Raw genomic sequence first — 13,423 nt, forward strand, 5'->3', positions numbered from 1 at the left:
TCTTCCTCACTATCACTAACAACTTCAATATCTTCATCTGGAGGACCATGTCCCTCAAGATCAAATCCATCAGCATTAGCATTGGCCCAAGCAAACATATTGGGCGCCATCTGTACTCCTCCCAAATTTTCTTCCACTTCCATATCAAAACCGTCCAGATTTTCATGAGCATAAAAATCAATTTCTGGAGCTGGTGGTGCAGCTAATTCTAGATCCATGTTTGCCTCACTCATATTTTCTACTGCTGCCACAGGAACTGGTGGTGGGTTTTCTGCCGGTGGTGGGGGAGCTTGCTTGACAAGAGGTGGAGGAGGTGGATCCCCTCCAACAGGTCCTTGCATATGTGCTTGCATTTCTTGCATAGCCAATCGCAAAGAGAAAATTTCATCCATATGAACTACCCTTTCAGTCTCTAAACGATTTACCTTAGCTTCCACAATGTCTCGATATATTCCCAAGGTGGTCTGACTAACATCATTAATATCCTGGGCATGCTTCAATTCAACCTCAATTTGATCTATCTTTCTTAATTGTTCCCTCGTTACCTTTCCATATCATGTCCTCACCTCCTAGCTTCTTCCTCACGTTCCCAAGCTGCCTTCCTACTTTGCTCCAGCTGAAATCTCATCCCAGATTCTGCTATTTTTGCATCTGCATTTCTCTATCTCTGCCTGCAATACTCCGCCTGACATTCTCGATAAAGATTGTACATATGGGTCATATAATCAGTAGAGGCAGCTGCAATAACATCACTTTCCACCCTTGATTTATTTTTCAATGCCTTGACCCGATGCTTCCAAGTACCATCTTCCTGATTCTGAATAGGAAAGTACCTGGCCGGGCCGGTCCGAATCTCAACCTTGTTTCTTTCGCACAGTTCCGTCAGGGCTGCAAAGGCAGTCCTTTCTATAGTATCGGCGAACTCAAACCCCTCTTCCCATGATTCATCAAGGCTCCAACTTGGGTGTTCATCTGATTCTGGAATGTGGACGTATGCTATGCAGCATACCTTATTTGCAGAATTCTTTTTCTTCCAGAAATAAAGTGGTGGATCAGTAAAACCCTGGTCTTGCAAAATCTGCCACAAGAGCTAAGTGAAACCTGGCTTGTCATAGTAGCAACCATGAGTCCATCCATCTTGATCCTGATACTCCTCGCTCATATGTAATCAGAACAGGGTCAACTCTAACGGCACTCACCAAACCTAAAAGTTTTCAAAACCATGCAATGCAGCAACGAGTCTTACGTCCTTACCGACATATTCACACACGTATATAAAAGATTGGTGGCATCGTAAAACTCTTCCTATAAATATTTCTACCGATTCTAGCGATACGCACAACAACAGTTAGAATCTACAAAACAAACAAGCAATTATTACTACTGCCACCCTAGACCAAAGTTTTGTAATTAAATTAGAATCTCGAGTTTACAATAGTATGAGCTATTGACTAATCCCAACCTGGCTCTGATACCAGCTGTAGCAGAACCGTCCGACTTAATCTGATATAAGTGCGCCGAATCACTGCCGAAACAGTACCTTCTTGTAAATGCACTTAAAACAGTTTAAATCTAGTAGTCTATCTAGTGTCCTTGGGACGACCCGAATCATCCACATACCACTTGAATCATAACTGTGCATCAGGATCGCTTCCACGAAGGGAGAGCATCAACAACCATTATATTTTTACATAATTACTGGAAGGTATGGATTATTACAAACCGGTAGTTTGAAACAAACTTAAGTGCAAGTCACACCATTCTAAGAGTTTAAATCAAACAAGCCATTGAGCGGTAATTAAACATAATATCTATAGCTCATACTAAGTATTTGGAGACTTTTCAAATACTTAGTTCTTCGGGTACTCTTCTTCAGCAGACGGCTGCTACACCTCTGAAAACCATAGAGAAAAACCCTGAGTACGAAGGTACCTAGCATGACTGACCCGACTAACCAAAATAAAATAAAGTAACCAAAACTACATTGAGTATGAGAGCTTTTTAGTGGACTGGCTAACTCGACATTTTTGCATAAAGCTTACTAATAGTAAGTCCTTATTTTTTAATTTTAACTCCAATTTAATAATTACCTGGCATCTATGTGATAAAATCTTTTTCATAACAATAAGCATCCAGCAATATTAACTTCAAGAAAAATATTGGAATTATCTTTCTTAACTACGATGCTCAAGCGATGATCAAGTGCATTCATAATCGAAAATTTCGGCCATCTGAACTGATTTACATCATGCAGGAGATACCTAATTACCAGCTACATACGGTTCCAGGGATTGTACGTAATAACTTTTCAATTAGTCGTACCCATGGACCGGAAACAAAGTTACCCGAACCTAGAGGCACACCCCCACATGGGACCCCACATCTGGCCTGATCTCCAATGTAAGTTTCACGCTACGCCCTTGCCTTTCTCCCACACGCCAAGCACGGGTATAAATCGTTTCCAATCCAAGAGCCAACTAACCTACCAGGCTTGCTGGTCCCCAATGGGAGTAAGCAACCAGGTAGTATCACTTTATCAAAGGTTAAAACAACAAACAGTCTTTAACAAATTAATTTCAATGGGCAGAACTACATCACTAGTTTCTGCCCACAACTTTAAAATCAAGCCATTTCCTCGATGGAAGTGAGAGCCAAATTATCATTAGGTATTTAAATAACAGGGTTACTACAAGGTAACAACTAAGCATTGCTAAGCATAGGTGTATTACTATTAAGTTTGAAGAGGTGGCAAAGATGTCCAACTAAACAAGGATAGATTGTGCATAAGAGAATTTTGGTTGCAATCAACTCCTAGAACTAATGCACAATCATGAAATAAACCAATTTTTGATGATTGCATAACAATTATAGAAAAATAGGTATAAATGCACCAGAGCTTGCCTTAGATCCCTGCTAAGTTAGTATCTTCAGAAACCCCTTCAACAACGGGAATGAGCTCTAGAACTTCCTCAATCTTCTTGGTATCTTCAAATAATTTCACAAACTCCACTTTAGTTGCTTCAGCTTCTACGGTAGGATGCAAGTCAAGCTTAGTATGCAAAGCTTTTTGATAAAAGAAGACTGTACAACTTATCTCCAAGATAAAGTTGCAAGCCGACATTACTCCACCCACAAAAAGCTTAACCCACATTTTTCTTAATTACTAGCCTACCTTAAGCATTTTCTTTTATTAAACAAAAGGGTCTCATAATTAGTTTCTACCTCAAAACCTAATTCCTATGAATTATCAAGAATTTATGGTTGAAAAAAACATTATTCATAATTTTATACATTTTAGAATTATTAAGTATTTATTTAAATACCTTAAGTAAAAGGCATAGAAATAAATACCCAATATTTTGTTTTTATTTTCTTAGGTTTTAAGAGTTTTAATGCATAAAAGAAAATAAAACAGTCCTAGAGAAATTGGGTTTACTAGATTTGGATAATTCTACAAATTGTAAGGAATTATGGAAGAAAACAGAATTTAAATCTAAATTCTAAGGTTTCCTAAGCAGTTTTAAATGAACCCCCCTGCCTCCTATTCTTTTCCACCCTACTCCTTTCTTTCACTCAGCCCCCTCTCTTTTCTTTTCTTCTCCCCCGAGCTCCCTTTCCCCTTCCTCTCTCCCTGCAGCCCACAGCACAGGGCGGCAGCCCCTGGCGCGCCGGCGGCGAGCCTTCCGCGCGACCAGGCCCCGCGCACACAGCCCCGCCCCGAGCCCCCACGCACACCTGGCCCAACTCGCCTCCACGCCATTCGCCCTGCCCCAGAACGCCGTGATGGCGACGGCCATGACACGGCGCACGGCGCCCGGCCGTGCCGAGGGCCCCCAGCCCCGATCAACCGCCGAGGAAGCAGCAACCGCCTCCCAGGAGCACGCCTAGACCCCATCCTGGCCCTGAAAGAGCCGGAGCACGGGGCTCAGCAGCGACCCCCATGGCCACGGCTCGGCCTCGACGGCGAGCCTGCGTTCCGGCGAAGACACGCCCGGAACCGGCCAACAGAACCAACCTACAGCATCTACACACCTCAATCCCACTCCCAGGCCACCCAGACTCAGCCCGACACCACGGTAACTCCCTCCTTTCCGGCAACCTGACCTTCACTGAACGACGACGACCTGAGGTTGACGATGACCGTGGAACCGGCGGTTCTGGTGAACAGATCAGGATCAGCTCTGCTCAAACGGAAGCGTGGATGACTGGTGAATGCGTGGTTGCGAGGAATTGAGCTGGGATGGCTTGACAGCGACGGAATCGACGCCGAGATGAACTCGGGTCGAGAAGGGGCAAATGACGGAAGAGAGAGCAATAGGATATGCTCGGGCTGTATATATTCGAAATTTTTACAGCCCTATGCTTGCCACCTCCTGCTGATCCATCCCACGCTGGCGTGGCCTCAAATCGTCGCGTGGATGGGTAAAATTTTACCGCCATTAATCGGCGGCAAGCAGCTGCGTGGCAACGCTCGAGTTCTGCTCGGGCTGCTCTGTTCTCTCTCTTTACCTTTTGAACCCGAATTTTGCAGCCTTGATTTCTCAAAAATCTGTTACTGAATATCAAAATCGGTCAAAAGAAAACTTGTAGTTATAACCTTTATCTAAAACTTCTCTCACACCGTCTCCTTTAATTCTACCTGTAATGCACCCAGATTTTACTCTGAACATGACGGCTCTCAACTAAATTCAGAGTTTCAGTTAGCTCATTCTTTTTAGCTGTTTTTGAATTCGAAATTGAGAATCTTGCCACTGATTTCAAAACCATAAATGGTTCAAATATAAATTCCCAACATCCAGATTTGCTATAGTGTACTTATTGTCCAAATTTTACATATAAAATCTCATTTTAATTGGTCCCAAAACAGCTAGTCCTCACTGAAATTTTCAGACTTCCATTTTTCAGCCTGTTTCACAGAACTGAATCAGACTTCCTTTCCAACTTTGCAACCATTTACAATATCAAAACTCTCCTTTCCATGTCCAAAAGTTACTGCAATATGTTGACTCATGTTTGAAGGTTCCATTTTGCACATCCAGGGCCTCAGCCATAAGACAAATCCTTCTGAAATTAATTTCGAAAATGGCCTACTTCCACTATTACAGATGTAACCCAATCTGAATTTTTGCAGATAGTGAACAGTACCTTCAGGCCACCAACTTCAATAATTTAATTGAGAGGCTTTTGACCTATGATTGCTTCCAAACTTGATGCCACTAAGTTTCAAATGCTTCGTCACATAGTTCCATATATTTTTTTACAATTTTTTCTGAATTTAGAACTCAAATTTTGACTTTTGGTCAAATTTCCTCCAATTTGACTTTTTCTCATAATAGCTCATTTGAGTTCAAATCTCTTACTCATTAACTTAATAAACATCTTGGGATCTTAAACACCCTGGGTGTTACACCCTATCCCCCAGACTATATAAGAAAGTACTCGGAAGTTTAAACACCGACACCCATTGATTTATCTAGTGATATATGGTGAGTTTTATGCGGTTGTATCAAGTCCAGAAGTCCTATTTATATATGGTGAAATATATAGAATGTGCAATAATTAAATTGTATAACTTACGTTGAATTATCCAAAGGACAATATAAATTTCGACAACTTTAGCTTGATAATTGTTCAGTAAGAAAATAGAGACTAATGATCGTCCCATTCCAGAATTGGGAATTGAGCATGAACATGCATTCTCAAAAACAAACATTATAAGCTCGGTATGTCCTCTATAGAAAAACAATTTTCCTATGGGATAACGTGTATGCGAATGTGTAGTGTATGAGAACCAATTAGGTCGTGTGCCATCACGAGTTCGTGACATGGCTGTGCTCTCAGCCCGCTGCTTGACCTTAACCCCACTTGCTATCGAGGCATCGCAAGCCCATTGCCGGCGTGCCGCTGGAATGCACTCGGGCAGTTCCTAAAGGAATCAGCCACGATGAAAAGCCATAGTAGAAATAACAGGGGCATTTTGGTCTGCATACCAAATATTGACATGTTGAGTGTCAAGAAAGAGTGAAAGATGAATCTCAGTGTTAAATAAGGGAGGCAGAAATTTTCTGTGTCATATGAGGAATTGGATTTTTATTGGGTGTCATATAGGGAATTTCACATATTAAATGATATGTATTTGAAAAATTAACTTTATATTAAAACTTAATAAGATGAACAAAGAAATACGCTACCTGGACCAAACTACTAAAGTTGACTTTTCCGGTTTCGAGGTAAAGTTTTGAATACAATTTCTAGTTCTTGTACCTAGCAAACATATGTATCATGAAAGTAATTTTCAAGAAAACTCTACACATATATGAGTTTTATGTTTGCAAACTAATAAATATTTTGAAAGTTATGGACGTTCCAAGTTTTAAGTTTTTTTACCAAATCTTGGTCAATAGAAAGTATTTATTAACGGAGGAAGTAGTATAATGTAGTTGCAAAAAAAAAGCATTCGTACTTACAGTAAATTTCCCATAATTATTGCACGCAACATATGTCAAATATGATTACTTCTCGGTTAGACTGAAGAGATACAGACAGCCCAATCTACTCCCTCCGTCCTAAAATATAAGGTATTTGATTTATCCTAATTCAAATTATTCTAAATTTAATCAAGTTTATAGAAAAGACTAATTGTATTTTAAATATCAAATAAGAATAATTAGATTCATTATGAAATGTATTTTTGTAATTTACTTATTTGACGTGTTAGATGTTAATATTCTTCTCTATAAATTTGGTCAACTTAGACTACTTTGACTTAGGATAAACTAAAATATCTTATATTTTAGGACGGATAGAGTATGTCACATCCAGACAACTAAAAATATTAGTTTGCAAACATTTGTGAAATAAACTAAAATCATGAGATGCTGAGTCGTCAATTTGATTTTTGGGGAAGGCTGAGTGCCTCCTGGAAATCGAACTGAAACAAAAAATGAAACTATTTTCAGGATGGAAAATTTCTAAAATAGTGTAAACTGAATAATGTGTACAAACATTTTGATTATATTTCCATTTCTTGTGACATGATAATTGATTGATTTGGTGATAACTTATGGGAGGCAACAAATTTCATCGAGATGTGGATCAACTTCTACTTACAATACTGCCACCTAATTTTCTAACAAAATTCCTGATTATATAGGTTATGTGACCACCGAGGTACATACTCCCTCCATTCTAAAAAAAAAGTAAGGAAACACTACTGCATGTAGTCACACTACAATTACAAGAAAAAGACAGATGCGATACAAAATATTGGAAATTCATATATCGAAATTCATATAATCGCTTCCTAAACTATTTAGGGAATTTGGTGTTCTTGCCCCTGTTTAGATCTCAAATGGTGATTTTTCCCTTATTTTTTTCAACTGTGCGAGTGTGACGCCCTGAAAATTCACTAAATTAAATCACGCGCTAGAGTAATTCGTGTAAAAACTGTTCGACGTCAAAACCCCAACCCTAACCGGATCGCTATCCCGTCCCGCACCGCTCGGTGGCTTGTCACTCACGCGTGACCGTCTGCCGTGATTAGCGCCGACGCGACTCCCTTTCTTTTCTCTCTCTCTCCTCGCGCGAATACCGCGCGCGTGGCCGACCGGCCGCGGCCGCCGCCGCGATTGGCGCCGACGCGTTTTCCCCTTCCCTCGCTGTTCTCCTCGCGCAGTGTGCGTGCGTCGCGCGCACGAATCCCGCCGGCACGCGCCGTTCTTTCTCTTCCCTCCATTTTCTTTTTCCTTCCTTTCTTTTTCCTTTCCCATTTCCTTTTCTTTCTTTTCCATTTTCCCTTCTCTTTTCTTCCCTTTTCTCTTCTTTTCCCCCTTCTTCTTTTCCTTCCTTCCCTCCCCTTCTCCCTGTTCCTCCCTCCTCCCTCTGCTCCCGAGCGCCACACGGCCGCGCGCTGCCGTGCCGCGCGCACGCGCTCGCCCCCGCGTGCCCCGCGTGACCGCGCTCCGCGCCGCGCCGCCCGTCGCCCGCGCCCTCGCCCCGGACCCGCGACACGCCGCGCCGCGCGCGCACGCGCGCGCCCTGTTCCCGCGCGTGCTGTCGCTTCCCGCCCTGTGCCGCACAGCGCCGCCCCTCCCCCACGTGTGGTGCCCGGCGCCCTCACCGCCACGCCGCGTCGCGACGGCCGCAAGCAGCCGGAGCGCCATTAATGGCGCCCCGCGCAGCCCGCCGGCCGCCACCACCCGAGGCCCTCCTTCCCGCCGCCCTTCCACTATAAATCGCCCCCCCCCCACCGCGCAGCCCGCCTCCCCACGGCCTCCACCGCCACCTCCAGCCCCTCCCCGAGCCCGTAGCTCCGCCGCCGCCCACAGCTCCTCCGCCGCCCGCTGCCCACCGTGGAGGCGCCCCCTCGCTCCACCTTGGCCCGAGGTAAGGACGGGGATGGGATCCCCTCCTTCCCCTCCCCCTTTTTCCTCAGCCCCGAGTCGCCCCGGGCCCCGGCCGGCCGGATTTGGCCGCCGCCGGCGCTCCTCCCCCCCCCCTCCTCTATTCTGCACGGGGGAGAAGGAGGGAGAAGGGCAATTTTGCCCGAGGCCCCCTCCTTTTCCTGTTTTCCCCAAGAAACCCCCCTCCTCTCTAGGAGCACCCCTATCCACTCCCTTTTTGCAAAAGAAACCTCGCTCTTTTTCTTATTTCAAATTGAACCCTCCAATACATAAACCTGGATATACTTGACACCTTTTAGCATGCCTAGGGTATTTCTAGGATTCGCAAATAAGCCCTTACCCCCTCCAAATAATTACGAACAAGTCCCTGGACCCCCGGAACCATCTTTAACCCGTCATTTTATGCGCCAAACGATCTCCGATCGACCCGAAACTTTACCACGCCCTTTCTAGTATAATTTTAGCCATGCCATTAAGAAACCACCCAAAAATATTACCCCTAACTCCGTAACTAAATTATTTCCGATTCAAGCCCAACGATAAAAGCTTTTAGTTCTTTCGCCTGATTGTATGTTTGTTTGTTTGCGTCGTAGGGCACGGAGTGAACGAACAAGTTCCCGACTGCGACCAAGCAACCGAGGACCAGTTTTGCGACCCCGAACCCGAGGGATAGTGCTTCGATCAGGATCTTCCGCAAGGACTTGACGATGGCAAGTTCAACCCCGCCCTTTGATGCATGTTTCTGTCCTAGTTTTTATAAACACAACCCAGTGGCCCGTTTTATAAAATTGCATGGTTTTGCGTGCTGAAAACATGGTAGGATAGCCACCTTACTTGTGATAACCATATCTTAACCATTTGGTTTTTGCAAAGAAAGTGAGCGTGCGTGTGGGAAGGGATAAAATGTGGTTTTGAAAAGTGAGTCAGATGGGATGGATGGCATTTCTGTGTGAATTGCTGTTGGTGTGCTCGTACCTGTGTGGTTGAGCGTGAAAGGGAGATATCCATCTTGTCACCTCTAAGGACCGAGTTGATGTGTCGTCTCACCTAACTTCCTGTCGTGCAAACCACTTGACCGTTGTATGGGCAACGGCTTAGCCTAACCCCACTAGTTAGTCTGATAGCCATCAGGAGAGCTGGGAGCAACGGGTGATCAAGGAGACAGGATAAGCTCTGTGTGACTTATGCCCCGGTTAAACCTCGGTGTTAGGGCGAATGACCCCTTGATAGATCCCGTGGTGGCTAGCCAGGTCTAGCTAAGGTGGGTAAGGGCTTTGATGGGATCTGCACCGGCACTAAGGTGTTCGTACTATGGTACCCCACCTGTGGGTAAAGTTGCACACCTCTGCAGAGTTGAAAATCTATTCGAATAGCCGTGCCCACGGTATTGGGCAAGTTACAGTGTGGTCACATAACTAGTGTTTCTCTCCGGGAATGGGTGGGCTGGTGTGAGTTGTTTGGAAAGTGTCCGGCAGTGGTGCCGTGTGCTACGACGGACGAGGAGTCCGGTAGCGGTTTAAAACCTGGATCCTGTGTGGATCAACAGCGTGAGCTCTTGGGTACTAGAAAACTTGTTTTAAAAATATTTTTTTAAACGAACCTTTGCATATAACCGAGTTTCTGAAAATGAACCCTGACCTTTTCCTTGGACTGTCCTGTGCATTGTTCTCTGTTACAACCCCCCCTAGGTGTGATTGGACTTGCTGAGTATGTTCGTACTCACCCCATTCCTACTTCTTACAGCAGAAGATCCCGACTACACTCCCGAAGACGTCGAGTAGGGTTTCGTCCTGCACCCAGTCTTGCCTGTGGTTAAGGCCACCGCTGGAACTCCGCATGGCGCAAGACTCTAATGATCCTCTTTTCGTAGCTAGTATAGTAGTATGGGTTTTGGTTGTAATCCTCGCGATAGTGGCGCTTCACTGCCCATTACCGCGCAGAGTTGTACGGTGATGTACCATCTGATGTAATAAAAGTGTTATCAGCCTCCTGGAACTGATAAAACAACACTTTTTAGTCTTCCCTGATGGGGGACGCTTCAGCGAGTTTACCCTTGCTTTTTGAAAATGAAGGGTCCGTTTACCCCTAGTCGTGACTCTGTTAGTTGGATGCCCACTAAAATGATAAAAATAAACTAAAATAATAAAAATAAATTGGAGAAAAATTCGGAGCAATGGGAAAAGACCGTGGCACCTTTAACCCTATCTAAATGCTCTCTCCTTTCTCATCCCCAAAGTCACGTTCCCAGACCCTCCCTCCATTGAACCCTAACACGGGCGAGGGGGTGGCTGCAGCAGGTGGCGACGGCGGCACCAGGAGAGGAGGTGGGGCGGCTGTAGCAGGCGCGTGCGCAGGCTGGTCTGGCTCGGGCGCCTGGCGGCGACTGCAGTAGACGTGCGTGCGCAAGCTGGCACGTCTCGGGCGCGCGTGGCCGCAGACCGCTCAGGACTGCTCCGCCTCTCCCGCCTCCCGGACCCCACCCCATGGGAGGCCGCCAAGCACCAGGTGCTCGTCTGCGTGCTCCCCAGCCCACGAGGAGGAGGCGGCTTCTTGGTCGCCGAGTCGTAGGCGCGTGGTTGTCACCTCTACAGCTTGTAGACGCGGTCAGCATGGAAGAATCAAGGTAAATTAGATGCTATGATTGAAATCAGATTATAGGGCGAATTATATATGGCCTCTAGACAGATTCAGCTAACTTTATATTTCGGTGATATGATTTGTAGGTTAAATCATAGAGATATACAAATTGGTTGTTAGACTTCGGTCTTTTTTCAGCTTGCCTAATCAGGGGCCCAAATCATGGCTGCAAGGTAAAACTTTGCTAACACAAATTGTTCACACGAATAGCTATGGGATGTTGCATTTAGTTGATTTCATTGTTGAACACATATGGGGTTCAAAGCAACATATAACTTTGCGGCGTGAGTTGGAGAGTGACTCTATTGAGATAAAATCTGATGAGCAGTTGTTTGAGTGAGTGGTGGATTAGCACAAATATTTTTTTGCATACTAAGATCCCTTTATTATTGCATGTGGGAATATGATCCGAACATGATGGTACCCCTGTTTGGATGTAATGGAAGGTGATCTGATGCTTTTGGTGGACATATATATGTGTTATGGTGCTTTTGTTGGATATAATATATGCAAGTTATGTGCACTTGAACTTAAATGCACATTGTGTCTTGTTGCTGCCATAATTTTGAAAAATTTATCAAATTTTGGTCATGTTTGAAAGTTATAAAAATCTGGTTTGAATTTGCTTGAGAAAATTCTTTTTAGATCTGTCAGAATGTACCCCAATTCTTCTATTCAAAACAAAACAAGGGTAAAATCACCAAATTCACGTAATAGGAGGGGCAAATCCGCAAGGGCAAATTGGTCTTTTCATAGCAACTTTAACACCGTTAACGGGCTTTCACAGAACAGGGGCAAACTCTTCCTCCGTTATCAAAAGGTAGAGGTAAATTCACACAGTGTAAAAAGTAGGGGCAAAATCACCATTTCACTTTGAAACGGGGGCAAGAACGTCAAAGCCCCAGCTATTTAATAGATGCTACCACTTCTCACTGCATAGAAATAAAATTAAATGGATAGTACTAAGGGAACTTGGATAGATCAACAATAACGCACTAATCGCGTAATAGCATGAACTATAGCAATGGTCAAATTTGATCAAGCATACCAAGAATTTAGAGCTCCAAGGTTGTTGTGCATCGACTCGCTGAGCCGTTCAAATAATATCTTGGCTTTGCTGCCGTTACGCTTTCTGCCAGGTCCACTGACGCCAAGATGTGATGCCAACGCAGCAACAACCACTTCCCTTCTCACCTTCTCACTCGATCATTATTCCGGCGGCACAGCGACAGGATGGAGAGGGCGCTGCCGGCACTTATGGTCATATGGATACAGGATACGTCGTGGGGCATGCCAGGCGATCACACCAGGGAACGAAGGCGAGGTTTGAGCCTTGGAGGCAACGCACTAGATACGGAGGACTCCTTTTAGACACCTACGCTCCCAAACAGCAATGGCGTCCGTGTGGCCAACTTGGCCATGCCCTTGAATCGGCGCTGGCTGCAAACTCGTCTTCAGCCGTGGCCTCCGTTCCCTAGCAAGTCAGTCAGTCGACTACGGCGGACTCGCCTTCTGCAGCGTGGGCAATCTCTGTTCAGTAGGGGAAAGTCAAGTCAGCGTGGACGCTGGGTGCCGCGGGCGCATATGCCAAAGTCAGTTTACGTTCCACCACACCTAATTTTTGGCTGGGTCCTCCACTATTTGGGCCTTAAATAACCTAGCCCACAAAAAGTTTTGCATACAGAAAGTTGGCAGAAATAGCTGTCATGCAGTTCCCTAGACTGGTTATTTGGACGCGTCCCTGAATCAATTAGGCTAGACTGGTTTGCTTCTTAAGAATTTGCTAGTACAAAGCCATCAAGCACTGCTACGAAAAAGTTTGTAGAGGAGGGTAAAAGCGTATTTTTAGGGACGGGTGAGGTACCCATCTCTATTTCTCGCAGCTAAAAATATGATTTTTAGAGATGGGTAACGCGCCCGTCTCTAAAAATAATTTCTACGGGTGGGTTATGGCGTGATCCATCTCTAGAAATCGATTTGTGCTGTGACCCGCCCCTACAGCCTACATTTTTTTTGACGAAATATACATACTTGCATCACCTGGGATTCGAATCGCATACCTCAAGCCTCGCGCGTACCTTCCTCTCCACCACACTACACAGTCACTTATGACTCTATGAGGTATGTTATTCTTTTATATTAACTCTGAAATTAATTTTTAGGGGCGGGTGATGGCGTCACCCGCCCCTAGAAACGGGTGACGCCACCACCCGTCTCTAAAAATATTTTTCAGTTTTATTCCAAAAATTCATTTAAATCTTTACATATAGCAAAACAAATAAAAAAGTGAAACTTCTACACTATAGTTATTATGAACTATAGATAAAAAGAATATACCAAATATATTTTAGTATATATAAAGGTTAAAATTGTTGAAATGTTAA

This window comes from Panicum hallii, chromosome 4 (genome assembly GCF_002211085.1).
Source record: "Panicum hallii strain FIL2 chromosome 4, PHallii_v3.1, whole genome shotgun sequence".
Classification (NCBI taxonomy): Eukaryota; Viridiplantae; Streptophyta; class Magnoliopsida; order Poales; family Poaceae; genus Panicum; species Panicum hallii.